This window comes from Cebus imitator, unplaced genomic scaffold, assembly GCF_001604975.1.
Source record: "Cebus imitator isolate Cc_AM_T3 unplaced genomic scaffold, Cebus_imitator-1.0 Scaffold12, whole genome shotgun sequence".
NCBI classification, from domain to species: domain Eukaryota; kingdom Metazoa; phylum Chordata; class Mammalia; order Primates; family Cebidae; genus Cebus; species Cebus imitator.
The window spans coordinates 10,090,053-10,103,589 of record NW_016107327.1 but is presented as its reverse complement, the minus strand read 5'-3'; the positions used below and the strand labels follow the sequence as shown (position 1 = coordinate 10,103,589).

At 39.5% G+C, this 13,537-nt stretch overlaps 1 protein-coding gene and 1 pseudogene across 1 annotated transcript in view; both read left to right on the top strand.

Annotated features, from left to right (window-relative positions):
• The window catches only part of MIB1 (MIB E3 ubiquitin protein ligase 1), a 135,012-nt gene that overhangs the window by 7,747 nt on the left and 113,728 nt on the right, over positions 1–13,537 (top strand). The gene's annotated exons all lie outside the window — the stretch shown is intronic.
• LOC108282816 lies at positions 11,677–13,175 on the top strand (annotated as a pseudogene).

Here is a 13,537-nt window from a genome sequence, read left to right as displayed (position 1 = left end):
TGTAATCCAAGCACTTTGGGAGGCTGAGACGGGTGGAATACTTGAGATCAGGAGTTCGAGACCAGCCTGACCAACATGGAGAAACCCCATCTCTACTAAAAATACAAAATTAGCTGGGTGTGATGGTGCATGCCTGTAATCCCACCTACTCGGGAGGCTGAGGCAGGAGAATCGCTTGAACCCAGGAGGTGGAGGTTGTGGTGAGCCAAGATCACGCTATTGTACTCCAGCCTGGGCAAGAAGAGCAAACCTCATCTCAAAAAACAAACGAAACGAAACAAACAAAAAACTAGGTTGACAATTGGCATTATTAGTCAGGGAGAAGAGAAATGTGTACAACTAAAATAAAGGAGCATGTAACACCTTTCTGATATATGGCATTTTTTGTAAGTGTAATGCTGTCTTAATGTATATTTCTGATCCTATACTTTTCAGTCTGTCCCTCTGATTAGATTAGATCTTTCTTTTTGAATGTGTTCCCGGATAACCACCCACCAGGGTCTCTCCTCCACCCTCTTTAATTGCTAGCTAGTGTGATCTCACCACACTTGGGCTTTCATCTGTTACAGCAGGGTATGCTGTGTTGTAATTGCCTTTTGCAAAGGTGTATATTATTCTTGTATCTCCATTTTCTAGCAGAGCCATGTCTCTGGATGAGTATTTTCTGTATGAAACACACTTTCAAAGAGCTTTTGACTCATTGGATCCAAGATTAGACAGATATTATCCTGAAACAAGATAAAAGGAAACTGAGGTTCAGAGAAATTAAGAAATTTGTTCAGTCACAAAGCTCGTGAGTGGCAGATAGGGATAAATGCCAGTTCATTGCTTTTCCTCTGTATCATTCTCTTTTTCTTTTATAGTATAGTAGTTCAGAAACATGACCATCTGTAATATTTTGCTTGTGGGAAAATTGATAATGAAATGTAAATAACCAATTTAAAAATGAAATTTTGTGATAAATACTGTTGTAAATTGTTCAGTGCTCTTTTCAGAACCATTTTTTTTTCAGTTTTCTTTTCTTACCCTCTCTCTTTCCCTTCTTTTCCCCTCTCCCTCCTCCCTTTCTTTCTCCTTTCTTTTCTTTCTTTCCAGAGCTTTGCTCTTGACCCCCAGGCTGGAGTGCAGTGGCGCAATCTCGGCTTACTGCAACCTACACCTCCTGGGCTCAAGCCATCTTCCCACCTCAGCCTCCCTGGTAGCTGGGACTACAGGTGTGCACCACCATGCACAGCTAATTTGGGTATTTTTTATAGAGACAGGTAGAGACAGGGTCCTCCGTGTTGCCCAGGTTGGTCTTGAACTTGTGAGCTCAAGTGATCTGCCTGCCTCAGCCTCCCAAAGTGCTGGGATTACAGTTGTGTGCTACAGGGCCCAGACTTTTTTTTTTTTTTTTTTTTTTTCCTTTTTAGAGAGAGTTTCACTCTGTTGCCCAGAGTGCTCGAATTCCTGGGCTCAGGTGATCCTCCCACCTCCGCCTCTAGAGTAGCTAGGACTATAGATGCACACCACCAAGCCTGGCTAATTTTTTATTTTTTTATTTTTCTTAGAGTTGGGGTCTTGCTGTTTCACCCAGGCTGATTTCAAACTCCTGGCCTCAAGTGATCCTTCAACTTCAGCATCCCAGATTGCTTGGATTATAGGCATGAGCCACTGAGCTCTGCTTGTTTCTTTCTAGTGTGTTCTTTTTGCACAGCTAACGTTTTACTATATACATGGTTTTGTTTCATTCTTTTTTTCTACTTGACATATATATTTTCTGTTTTCCTTATACATAATCTGATAGTCCTATATAGTAAAATACGGTGACAGTTATTTTTATGTCTTAAATTTACCTACTTATAAAGAAATAATATATATATTCCCATATAGGTATGCCATATGTACTATTCGTCAGTTTTCTTTTAAAATGTATACTGTCATGGACATCTTGCAGCGTTAGCACATAAGAATCTGTCTTACTTTTTTTAGTAGGTACATGGTATTTAATAGTTAAAAATATTTTACTTAACTATTCTACTTTTGATAGACATTTATATTGTTTCCTTTTTTGTCATTTCAAACAACACTGCAAGAAATATCTTTCTGTATACATATCTTTGTGTACTAATTTTTAGCTTTTAAGTTAATTTGTTATAAGAATGTCCCTTATAAATGACATGGCTAAATATTGTCTTCACTGACTTTGAGAACCTTTGTCTTTTTTTTTGTGGAAGGGAGGGGAGGGGACCTTTGTCTTATAATAGAGGAATTTAACTAGTTCATATGTATTATGGCAACTGATACATTTTTTTGTGATTATGGGTACCATTTTAACTTTCCAGTTTTCTTGTGTGTTTTTTTTTTCTAATCAGTTCAATTTTACCACCTTTTTTCTGTTCTGCTAATTACTACTTTTTACTATTTAACAAACAGATTAAAAATCAGTTTTTTTTTGCATGTAGAAAACTAAACGGTCTCCTTAATTACTTCTGTCCATACTTTTTTTTGAGATGGAGTCTCATTCCCAAGCTGGAGTGCAGTGGCATGATCTCGTCTCACTGCAACTTCCGCCTCCTAAGTGCAAGCAATTCTCCCACCTTGGCCTCCAGAGTAGCTGGGATCACAGGCAGGTGCCACCATGCCTGGCTAATTTTTGTGTTTTTCATGGAGATGGGATTTCACCACGTTGGCCAGGCTGGTCTTGGACTCCTGACCTCAGGTGATCCACCCGCCTCAGCCTCCCAGAGTGCTGGGATTACAGGCATGAGCCACTGGGCCCGGCCATCTCCTGCCCATACTTCTTACCTTTTTCATTGTTTTATGTAAATTTTCAGGAAAATTAGTCCCAAATTTTTGTTTGCATTGCCGTCTCTCCCCCACCATACTCCTGTAAATACGTGCTCCTTTTTATGTTGTAAGATTTGCTTAGCTGGGCATAGTGGCTCACGCCTGTAATCCTAGCACTTTGGGAGGCCGAGGCGGGCGGATTGCTTAAGCCCAGGAGTTTCAGACCAGCCTGGGCAACATGGCAAAACCCTGTCTCTACAAAAAAATATAAAATTAGCCTGGCATGGTGGTGCATGCCTGTAGTCCCAGCTATTTGGCGGTGAGGCTCAGGCAGGAGGATCAGTTGAGCCTGGGAGGCAGAAGTTGCAGTGAGCTGAGGTTGTGCCATTGCATTCCAGCCTGGGCGACAGAGTGAGACCCTGTCTCAAACAGGAAACAAAAAAAGAAAAAGACTTGCTCTTAAAATTGCATCAAACATCACAGTTATATTATTATTATTATTTATTTATTTTTTTGAGACAGTGTTTTGCTCTTGTTGCCCAGGCTGGAATGCAATGGAGCAATCTTGGCTCACTGCAGCCTCGTCTCCTGGGTTCAAGCAATTCTGCTGCCTCAGCCCCCAAGTAGCTGGGACTACAGGCATGCACTACCATGCTTGGCAAATTTTTGTATTTTTAGTAGAGACTGGGTTTCACCATGTTGGCCAGGCTGGTCTCTCCAACTCCTGACCTCAAGTGATCTGCCCACCTCTGCCTCCCAAAGTGCTGGGATTATAGGCATGAGCTACCCGCACCCAGCTCACATTTATATTATTAATAATTAATTGGATTTAAATTGTAGTTCTTTCTTATTACTGTTTCTTCACTATATCTCATGTCATTCCCTTCTCATTTTTTTGGGGAAAAAATCCTTTCCCCTTCCTTTCTCTCTTTTCTTTCTTTCTCGTAGTTTGAGTCCTTGCAGCTCTGAAAATTGCTTTATTTTGCCACACTGTCTCTCCTACCCCCAAACCTGACTGATAATTTGGTTGTATGTACAATATTAGATTCAAAATCTTCTACTGTTAGAACTGCCTCCCTGTTCTAGCATTTAATATTGGATAGGAAAAGTCCTATGCTAGTTCATGCTATGGTTATTTGATTAACTTAATGTAATATGATTGTTGAACATTAATAGGTTTTTGGGAGTGTGTGTGTGTACACAATATGTCACACGTAGGTTATTATATATATTTAGCTTCTTGTAAGAAAACCTATTAGTCCCATGAAAGAGTTTTTGTTGTTAAAGTAAGTAATTGAGCTTCATATAAGGCTGTCAGATCCTCCAGCTTGAGCCGGTCAACCTTTACTATTGTGGTAGTTCTTGGGTTCTTTATCTTTTATTCTTTTTTTTTTTTTTTTGAGATGGAGTTCTGCTCTCGTTGCCCAGGCTGGAGTACAATGATGCGATCTTGGCTCCCCGCAACCTCTGCCTCCCGGGTTCAAGCAGTCCTCCTGCCTCAGCCTCCCGAGTAGCTGGGACTACAGGCACGTGCCACCATGCCTGGCCAATTTTGTATTTGTAGTAGAGATGGGATTTCTCTATGTTGGACAGGCTGATCTCGAACTCTTGACTTCAGTTGATCCTCCCGCCTTGGCCTCCCAAAGTGCTGGGATTACAGGCCTGAGCTACCGTGGCCAGCCTATCTTTTATTTTTTATTCCAAATACATTGGCTCAAAGTCCCAGCTATGCTCTTGAGGCTAATCTCTGCCCTTGGCAGAAGATGTGACAACTGTCATATCATACTTGGTGTTCAAATTACTGAAATGGTACGTCTTATATAACTTTTTTTTTAATGAAGAAAATTGACCAATTAATATTTATGTTTGTATGTGTTTGTGGATAATTACATTACCTGGTAAGGGAGAAAATTTTCGGTTAGCAGTTAGAATTGGGCCAGCCAGCTGTCTTTTTCCTTTATCTAGGAAATATATGGATTAGATAAATTTAAGAATAAATATTCCTCTGTCTTTGAAAAAGTCTCAAATGTTAAATAGCTAATAACTATTCATACAGCTAACTCATAGGTAACCTGGGAAATACAAATTAAACAAAGATATCTTTTTACTTCAATTCAATTAACAAAAATTAAAAATCTAATAATAGTGTATATTAATGAAGAATATAGGGAAACAACTCTCTAAGACTTGTGGTAGAGTAAATCTATATAACCACTTTGAGGAGCAATTTGGCAACATCTTGTAAATTAAAAAAACGAAAAAGCAACAACACAAAACACATGTTCTGCAGCTGAAAACATCTTCCAGGTGTATGTTCATGAGATTCTCAGGCACATATTTATAAAGATATGTATGAAGGAATTCATTGCAATGTTGTTTGTTAAAAACAAAATTGGGGAACTATTAAAAGTTCATACATAGACTAACGAAAACATAAATAAGGAAAATATTAGCAGTTAAAATGGAAGAATTAGATGTATGTTTACTATATGTTGAGTGAAAAAGCAACAAAGGTATAACATAGATACTGTGCTTTTTCTTTCTTTTCCCTGCCTCCTCCCTGCCTCTATACTGTGCTTTTAATGTAAATTTTTGAAAGACTAAAAAATTACTTATGGAAAACTATGTAGAAAAAGGATGGATGGACTGAAAGGATTAAACCTTCAGAATGATACTTCAGTATTTTGTTTCTGAAAATATTCTTTATTTTTATTTATGTTTTTTTGAGATGGAGTTTTGCCCATTGCCCAGTCTGTAGTGCAGTGGCATGAACTTGGCTCATTGCAACCTTTGCTTCCCAGGTTCAAGCAATTATCCTGCCTCAGCCTTCCATGTAGCTGGGATTACAGGTGCCTGCCACCACGCCTGGCTAATTCTGTATTTTTAGTAGAGACATTGTTCCACCATGTTGGTCTTGAACTCCTTACCTCAAGTGATCCACCCTCCTCAGCCTCCCAAAGTGATAGGAATACAGGCGTGAACCATCACGCCCGGCCTGCCTCCCTCCCTCTCTCTCTCTCTCTCTCTCTCTATCTCTATCTCTATCTCTATCTCTATCTCTATCTCTATCTATCTATATCTATATATATATGTGTGTGTGTATATATGTATATATGTATATTTTAAAATGAGATGAGACCAATTTGGTTTTATTTTTGAAAATTTTAGTTTAATAGTAAGTCAAGTCTAAGTTTCGTTTGTTTCAGTTCTTAATTTTACTGGATGCTGTAGCTAAAAAGAAAACCTCACAATGAGAGATCATAGAGTCTAATAAAAGAAGTATGTTTCTTTTTCTTTTTATTGAGATAGAGTTTCACTCTTGTTGCCCAGGCTGGCGTGCAGAGACGCGATCTCGGCTCACTGCGACCTCCGCTTCCTGGGTTCAGGCGATTCTCCTGCCTCAGTCTCCCAAGTAGCTGAGATTACAGGTGCTCACCACCAAGCCTGGCTAATTTCTTGTATTTTTAGTAGAGACAAGGTTTCACCGTGTTGACCAGGCTGGTCTCCAATTCCTGACCTCAGGTGATCCACGCACCTCAGCCTCCCAAAGTGCTGGGATTACAGGTGTGAGCCATGGCGCCTGGCCAAGAAGTGCATTTCTGATGGATGTATGCTGGTTATTAACCTCACCTCTTAACCCTCATCTTTGCCCTGTGAGGCTGGATTGGTTCTGCACACTGTATTTCTCCTTTGCCAGTTGGATCCCTGTTGGCTTTGCCAGTAGGAGGCACTAGAGGGAGACTGGACGGCTGGATTGGGGATCTGACTTGCTCTTCCTGTTTGATATTGTTCTACCCAGCAGGCTGGAATGGGATGTCGATTTCCGTATCAGTATTTGATTCTAGTCTGCATTCAGTAGTCCCCCTTTATCCATGGTCTTGCTTTCCACATTTTCAGTTACCTGAGGTCAACCATGGTCTGAAAATATAAAATCAGAAATTCCAGAAATAAACAATTCATAAGTTTTAAATTGCACAGTATTCTGAATAGTGTGATGAACTCTCCTGCCTGGGACTGAATCATTACTGTGTCCAGCATCCCCGCACTGCCTATTCTTCCCACCCATTTAGTCACTTAGTAGCTGCCTGTTATCAGATCAACTGTCATGGTATTGTGGGGCTCGTGTTCCTGTAACCCTTGTTTGATTTCATAATGGCCCCAAAGCTGAAGAGTAGTGATGTTGGCAATTCAGATAGGTCAAAGAGAAGTCATCAAGTGCATCCTTTAAGTAAATAGGTGAAAGTTCTCAAGGAAAGAGATGAAAGCCCTATGCTGAGGATTCTGGGATCTACAGTGATGAACCATCTATCCATGAAACTGTGAAGAAAGAAAAAGAATTCATATTAGTTTTGCTGTCACACCTTAAACTACAAAAGTTAGGGCCACAGTGCATGGTAAGTGCTTAGTTAAGATGGAAAAGGCATTAAATTTGTGGGTGGAACGTGTAAGCAGAAATGTATTCCAATTGGCAGCAGTTGGGTTTAGTGCTATCTGCAGTTGAAGGCATCCATTGGGGAGTCTTGGAAAGTATTCCTTTGGATAAGGAGACTCTGCTGTATTTCCAACAACAGCAAAACGACTCTGTACCTTCCTCAGGGACACCTGTACCAACTGGTCACAGCACCTCTTTAAAGGTCTGGATCCTAGTTCCTCGGGGCGCCATCTTTAAGTCATTTTTTTTCATTGTTTCCCCACTTCTAGGGGTGGTGTATTATGTGGTTTCTGTTTTCTGATTGGATTCTAATACAATGTGTTTACTAAATCTTGATACTTATTTTTCTATCTTGTTTACCAATTAAGTAAAAATTTCTATTGAAATTTAGCTGGTTGTTTCCCATCTTTTCTGATTTGGATCATTTCTTATAGACTAAATTGGAAGGCATTCATTTTTGTATATTGAACAAATGAATTAAAAATCTGTTGAATTTAAATTAAAGTAAAACATTATCATCTTTTAAGGATGCAGATGAGTTTGTTGGTACCACACATCATTTCAGCATTAAGAACAATGTAATGATGGAAACAGCTCCAACATCCAAAATCAGTTTTCACATTGTTCCCTCTAGTTTCTTTGGGAAAGCATTTCACATTTGTCAGATGTCACCTTTCCTTGGAAGGGACAGATTCAATAGGTGTTATTAGAAAAAAATAATTTCTAAGTGGTGTATCAGCAACAATTATTTTTTTTATCAGAAGAAGTGTACAATTTTAAAACAACACTATTATTATTTTGTAAAAGAAAAAATGAAACTCATTCTTAATTTTGACTCTTTTAAGCACTCTGTTTCAAGGTAATCAGTGACATTTTGTTGTGTATCATGAGGATATACTCCACAAATATGCCTAAGTAGGTACACAAAAGCTGCAGCATGTGCTAATATGCCAGAGGTGTATAATGCGGAGGACCTTTGTTAACTTCCTCATGTTCTCAGACTCCCACTCACCCTCAGAATACCTTGTGTTCCAGGTGTGATGTGTGATGTGTGGATTTTTTTCCAGGGACCCACTAGGATGTTATTGTCAATAGACTAATTTACAATGTGTGAAACTTAATTTCTTTCTTCTATTTTTAGGAAAAAATAAATATAAAAGTAGAAGTTTTTTTTTTTTTTTTTTTTTGAGACAGAGTCTTGCTCTGTTGCCAGGTGCCAGGCTGGAGTGCAGTGGCATGATCTTGGCTCACTGTAACCCTCACCTCCCGGGCTCAAGCAATTCTCCTGCCTCAGCCTCCCAAGCAGCTGGGACCACAGGCATGCGCCACCACGCCCAGCTAACTTTTGTATTTTTTAGTAGAGATGGGGTTTCACCATGGTCTTGATCTTTTGAGCACGTGATCTGCCTGCCTTGGCCTCCCAGAGTGCTGGGATTACAGGCGTGAGCCACCATGCCTGGCCAAAAGTAGAAGTTTTAAGGGAAGTCTACAATACCTTTTTCAGAATGCTTGGGACTTAGTTTATAAACTTTTGGATTTTAGCATTATATGGTATGTTTGCTGTGTAACACGTAACATGTACTTTGAGATCTGCAGCTACACCCTATAGATAAATACATTAATACTTCTGCAGCACAGGAATACTTCTAAGGGGTTAAAGACTATGTTCTTTATGTAGCTTTTGGTTTGTTCAGATGAGCATTTATCACTAAATGAGTTTGCTGCTAACATTAAAAAAAACTGTTTTGGAGTTGGGAGTTTTTTGGATTTTGGAATTACAAATAAGGGATTGTGGATAGATAAGTGATTTTCTCTTGCGTGTCAAAGGGTCATCTTTTGTATCTCCTGAGTCATTTACCTCACTTTTGGAAACCATTGCTTTAAGTCATCAAACAGGAGCTTGTGCATTTCAAGTACCTGAAGGAAAACAGCTTTTTTAGAACATTCCTCCTCATCTTTCTAAACCCATTTCCTTACTCACATACTTTCATACGGCTGCACACCATTTAGCTTGTCTTTCTTATCATGTCTGGAAATATAGTTATGGCAATTTAACCATTTCCTCAGATGGAGTTAGGAACACAACATTTTTTTTTTAATCTTTGTACGCCTGTAGATTAGCTCTATGTAGTGTAAACAGGTTCTTGGGAACTAGTCTGGTACCTAAGCTATCTTTAAACGTTTGTTTCTGAAGGAAAATGGGTTCTGAATTCTAAACAATTGACTCTTATAAAATGAACTTGTGGAACATGACCAAGATAAGGTAGTATTTAAATTAGTGGAGGAGATAAGAAATGGAAAACAGCAGATAGTCTAGAATGTCATAAGAAATGGAAAACAGCAGATAGTCCAGACATTCATTTTTGGCTTTGGAATACTTATTTATTTATATGTTTATTACTTTTTTAAAAGCAGATTTGCTTTTGTGGATATTTGCTTGGGTTAGAATTCATTTATATTCTCAGAGCACATTTAGGATAAGAGTATTTGGTTTCCTTCAGGGATGGATTTATCATCTTGATGATAATTTTGTTCCTAAACCAACAAGAAATGGAGCAGGGACTTTTTAATATTAAAATAAATTATTGTTTGATTTGTGGCAGTTTTGCAGGGCTAGTGTTAGTGAATCCGGAGAGCTTTGAATTGTAATATTTTACATGATGGTGCCTTACTCATCCCTCACCCTCCAGTTTCTTTGCAGGGGATAGTAGAAAAGGCAGTAGCTTAGGAGTCGGGAAATCAAGGATTTTATCAAGTGAGCCTATTAACTAGGGGAATGGATTAACATTTACTGAGCTTCAGTCATGTGTCAGGCATTGAATGCTTTATTGCATTGTTGTTTGTTAGGCTTCATTTTATTGATGAGAAAATAGGCCATGAGAAATTAACTTGCCCAAGACTTCACAAGTAAGTAAGTTGATGGTGGAGATTCAAATCCTGGTCTGTCAGTCATTTTTTCCCCCCAGTTTTGAGCCTTCATTTGTCACCTGTAAAATGAAATCAAAGTAGTTCAAGACATACAGGTGTTCTGCTTCTCAAGTCAAATAATGAGTTTTTACCAGTAGTGCAGTTATTTCAAAATGTATGACGTTCTTTTTTTTTTTTTTTTTTTTTTTTGAGATGAAGCCTTGCTTTATCGCCCAGGCTGGAGTGTAGAGGCGCGATCTTGGCTCATTGCAACCTTCCCCTCTTGGGTTCAAGTGGTGCACCTGTCTCAACCTCCTGAGCAGCTGGGATCACAGGCACACGCCACTGTGGCCAGCAAATTAGGTATTTTTAGCAAAGGTAGGGTGTTGCCATGCTGGGTAGGCTGGTCTCGAACTCCTGACCTTAGATGATCTGCCCTCCCTGGCCTCCCAAAGGGATGGAATTATAGGTGTGAGCCACTGTGCCTGGTTTCACAATGTATTTTCTTAATTTTATGTTTCACGTCATTAATTTTCTACTTCTGTATAAAAGAATGCCAAAAATATAAACAAATTCATTATTAAAATTGCCAGTTTTATGTCTAGTTTTGAGAACTTATTTCTTTTGGACTGTGTGTGGTGTTATGCATACTTGTAATGGATTGGTGGAGGTTTCCAAAAGAATAATTTGTCTAACAGAAAAAACATGAAGGAGTTGTAAACTTTGGGTAACACCTTCAAAGACATTTTCTTTTTTTCCTATGTAATCCTTTAGCAGCTCAAGACATTTTCTTTCTTTTTTTTTTTTTTTTTTTGAGACAGTCTCACTCTGTCATCTAGGCTAGAGTGCAATGGCGCGATCTCAGCTCACTGCAACCTCCATCTCCCAAGGTTCAAGCAATTCTCCTGCCTCTCCCGAGTAGCTGAGATTACAGGTGCCTGCCACTATGCCCAGCTCATTTTTGTCTTTTTAGTGGAGACTGGGTTTTATCACGCTAGTCAGGCTGGTCTCAAACTCCTGACCTCAGATATTTGCCTACCTCAGCGTCCCAAAGTGCTGGTATTACAGGCGTGAGCCACTGCAGCCAGCCAAGACGTTTTCTTAATGCATAATAAGAGTTGGTTGGAAATAGATGGTGTAGAGTTCAACTACGCTATTGAAATTAACTTAAAAAAAGACAGTCTTTTGGGCTGTACAGTGGCTCACGCCTGTAATCCCAGTGCCTTGGGAGGCTAAGGCAGGTGGATTGCTTGAGGTCAGGAGTTGAAGACCAGCCTGGTCAACATAGTGAAACCCTGTCTCTACTAAAAATAGAAAAATTAACCAGTCATGGTGGCACACACCTGTAATCCCAGCTACTTTGGAGACTGTGGCAGGAGAATCTCTTGAACCTGGGAGGCAGAGGTTGAAGTGAGCTGATATCGTGCCACTGCTCTCCAGCCTGGGCCACAGAGCGAGCAGTGTCTCATTCTGTCTCTCAGGGTGGAGTGCGTTTTTAAAAATTTTTAGTGGAGATAGAGTTTCACCGTATTGTCCAGACTGGTCTGGAACTCCTGACCTCAAGCGATCAACCTGCCTTGGCCTCCCAAAGTGCTGGGATTATAGGGGTGAGCCACCTTGGCTGGCCAGTCTTTTAACATTTTAAAATGTATCTGAGAAATATTTGAATAGTGAAATAGGATTTAATAACTTATATTTTAAATCCAGTAGAGTGAATGGGGGAACATGATGCCCTAGATATGTAATTATTCTTTAAATAAGATCCACGCTAGGTGGGGAGGAAAACCACAAAAAGCCCTGCTAGAGCGAAGTGCCTAAAGAGGCCGTGCTTTGTGATCATACCCAGTTGGGTTTGAATTTGAGCCTGCTGCTTACTAATGCTGTGTGACTTCAGGCAGGTCTCCTCTCTGAGACTCAGTTTCTTCTTCTATAAAATGGAGATAACAATTGCTTACTTTTTAGAATTGTCGGGAGGGCTAAATAAAATGTGTGTAGCCTGTGTCTTCTGCTACTATATGCCCAGCCTCTGTAGCCTTGTGACCTGCTGGTACTGGAGATCCACAGCTAAGATGCCAGGATACTCTGGAAGCCTAGAAATGGGAGTCTTGACATTTAGTGATGTGACCATAGGATTCTGTCTGCAGGAGTGGCAATGCCTGGATACTGCACAGCAGAATTTATGTAGAAATGTGATGTTAGAGAACTACAGAAACCTGGTCTTCCTGGGTATTGCTGCCTTTAAGCCATACCTGATCACCTATCTGGAGCAAGGAAAAGAACCTTGGAGTGTGAAGAGACATGAGATGGTAGCTGAACCCCCAGATTTTGGGATGCCATGGCAGGAAGACTGCATGAGTCCAAAAGATTGAGAACAGCCTGAGAGACATATGGAGACCTTATCTCTATAAAACATTTTAAAAGTTAGCCAGACATAGTAGTGTGGCCCTATCTACTTGAGAGATCAGGACTATTTGAACCTGGAACTTTGAGGCTGCAGTGAGCCCCTAATTGTGGCATGCACTCCAGCTTGGGTGATAGAGTAAGATGCTTACTCAAAAACAGTATAAATTTCAGGCATGTTAAGTATGTTTACATTGTTTTATAAAAGATTTCTGGAAAATTTGCCATACATATTAAACAACTACCAATTTTTCCCATTTCTTGGAACTTTTCAAACACCATTCTGTTTTCTGTTTCTAAGAGTAATTGCTTGATATATCTCATAACATCTCTGTTTGTGGCTGGCTGATTTTATTTTGCATAATGGTATCAAGATTTACCTTTATCGTTGAATATTTTCTGCTTTTTTGCAAACTGAGTAAATATTTTGGTATTTTTATATTTCAAATTATATCTACTGAACTCTTTGGTCACAGAAATTTGCATTGCTTTTACCTATTGGCTTTCAGTAACAATGGTAAAATAATTACTGGTATGCAAATAATGATTCTTTATATGACCATATGGGTGAGAGTTTATATATGTGCTGCATCCTATTGCATTTATTATTATTATTATTTTTGAGATGCAGTCTCACTCTGTCAGTAGGCTGAAGTGCAATTGTATAATCTTGGCTCACTGCAACCTCTGCCTCCCAAGGTTGAAGTGTTTCTCCTGCCTCAGCCTTCCTAGTAGTTGGGATTATAAGCACATTTCACCACGCCCAGCCAATTTCTGTATTTTTAGTAGGAATGGAGTTTCACTATGTTGGTCAGATTGGTCTTGAATTCCTGACCTTGTGATTCACCCTCTTTAGCCTCCCAAAGTGCTGGGATTACAGGTGTGAGCCACCGTGCCCGGCCCATTCTATTTTATTAGTCTACCTTTTCACCTTTATACTCATATCAAATTGTTTTAATTACTTTGTAGTGTGTTTTGAAATCAGGAACGAACTGTAATGCCCCCAACATTGTTTTGTTTTTTTTTTTT